The sequence below is a fragment of the Octopus bimaculoides genome, chromosome 6, assembly GCF_001194135.2.
Source record: "Octopus bimaculoides isolate UCB-OBI-ISO-001 chromosome 6, ASM119413v2, whole genome shotgun sequence".
NCBI classification, from domain to species: Eukaryota; Metazoa; Mollusca; class Cephalopoda; order Octopoda; family Octopodidae; genus Octopus; species Octopus bimaculoides.
In genome coordinates, this window is record NC_068986.1 from 108,021,444 (window position 1) to 108,024,046 (window position 2,603).

Consider the following 2,603-nt stretch of genomic DNA (forward strand, 5'->3'; position numbering starts at 1 on the left):
AAAAAAAAAAAAAAAAAAGAAAAAAAACCAGAAAAAAGGTGGAATGTAAGAACACAAGAGGAAACAGTGAAGGATTTAAAATTAAGAATGAAAAATGAAAAAAAGGAAATGGGAGACAAAGAAGAAGAAAAAAACTTTTTTTAACCAACAATAGAATTAAATCAAACTAAAAATAGAATTTAACAAAAACAAACAAATCCCTTTTAATAATAATAATATATAGTGTTGTTGTTGCTGTTGTTTTTTATAGTTCAAGATTAAAAGTTTTGTTTTAAAGTAAAAAGGTGTGTGTGTATCTGTGTGTAGGCTGTTTATTGACATCAGAATCTTCTAGATTTTGGCTTTCAACCACACCTCCATCACATTGCAATAGGGGTTAAAAAAAAACAAGCATTCTTATCAAAGGCAAAGAGCATAATGATATCACCAACTGTACTGCTTTTATTATCATTATTATTATTATTATACAAAAACAAATGCCCCACCAAAGTTGCACTTTTATTTGATCTAATGAAATGAGATAAAACTATTGAAACACATATTTTCTTGTCCAACACTTGTTGTTCAGTGTTGGTCGTCTTCGTTTAATATTTCTGGGATCTGTTTTAACGAGGCACAAGGTCAAATGATCATCACTGATAATTAGCTTTATCAAACACCAAAAGGATGGAAAGTAACCTGTCTCTCCATGAGACTTGAATTTAGAATGTAAAACAGAGAAAGTTGCTTACTACAAATATTTAAAGTCTTAATATCAGGACAGAGAGAGAAAATGAGACATTTATAAAGAGTAAACAGCCACAGGTAAATCCGAGAAGGTAAACTCAAAATTATTAATCTAGCTTCCAGCAGAGCATTAATTATGTTAATTAGATAATCTAGTTTGGTGAAGTTCTTGTAATTAATAACTATTGTTACGGTCTCTGTCGATAGAGTGAGGCAGGTAGGCAGTCTCTGATGAGTTGTCCAAGACAGGACCAAAACTAATCAGGCCAATCCATATTTAAAATATTAATTCACCTGCACAGCACACAGGCATCAGCTGAAGTTGGCTTCCTGATTACTCTCTCTCTCTCTCTATCAGCATCATCACAACTACCTCCAAACTAATAACAATTATTTCCAACGTAAAAACAAGGCCACACATTTTCGGGAGAGGAGATAGTCTTTCAACAGGTTGTTTGATTTAATGAGTCAAGAAGTAGGAAAAAGTAGTGTTGGTCATGGAGAGATTTGAATGCAAAACATAACTAAACACTGCAAGCTATAACTACCGTTTCTACTACAGCACAGTCTCCAATGGCTGAGACATCTTGCGAGGGAGGGGTAAGGTGCTTTAGATTAATGCTAATCTTTATTAGTCATCGACTCAGATTGATTTCAATGCAGACAGCAAAGAGACATAAAAAAGTCTATTAGAATTAGTTTTACCATCCACCCTGGGTACAAAGCCGAAGGATGGGATAAATGTGCAAGATTGGGCTAGCGTGACTGTTGACTGAGGAAAATACAAAGAAAAGTTGACCCAAGAGAGATTTGAACTCTTAATATAGAGATGGAAATAAATGCCTCATTTTGTTTGTCACTCACTCAATTCAAAGGGACATACCTAAATACTTTAAGGATTTGTAATATCCTTACTACTAGCTTTGGTCTTACATAGACAAAAGAAAAAAAAGGGGTGGGGCATAATCAATTCTACTGGTCTCAGTACATAACTGGTATTTAACAACTCTGGAAAGGTGAAAGGCAAAGTTTACCTCGGTAAGATTTGAACTCAGAACAAGTAAAAGCCAGAACTAAAGACTGCAAGGCATTTTGTCCAATGTATCATGCTCTTTTATAATTTCTTACATAAGGCCATAAATTTCTGAAGGGGAAAGAAGCCAGTCAACTAAATTGATCCATTCCTTGATTGTATTTATGTCATCCACCATGGAAAGATGAAAGGCAAAGTAGACACTAATGGAATTTAAACTCAAAAAAATAGCAGGGCAATGACTACAAACTACAAGGCATTTGGTTCACTCAACTGGTACTGCTGTTTACCAATTAGTACAACTGATCACATGTGTGAAGCATTCCTTATAACAATAACAACAGCAGGAGGAAAAGTAGTAATAACAAAAGAGCAAGAGCAGCAACCTGCATAGTTATGGATTAAAAACAGCTGAACAGCAATCTGAGGTCGGACAGATATAATTTAAGAAAAATATAGACTGGGTGGAAAGAAACCATTTTAATAAACTCCTCAGAAAATTTTAGACATGTATAGAGTATAAATGTGAAACATGCTTTTCTTTGATTTGTGTGTATGTATTTTGTATATATATACATACATACATACATATATATATTATATTATATTTATCTTATGATATTTACTTTACTTTATATTATACTCATTTATTGTGCTTTTAATTATTAATTTTTCTATATGTGATAGTGGATTTTCATCGATGAGTTCTTGAAAATTGGTTATTTTCCCTAAAACTATATATTTTATATATACTTTATCTATAAGGCTCAATTTAATTTTAATTTTTTATAAATTGATTTTAATTGAGTTTTTTACCTGTAATTTTGGATTTTGTCCCTAATAT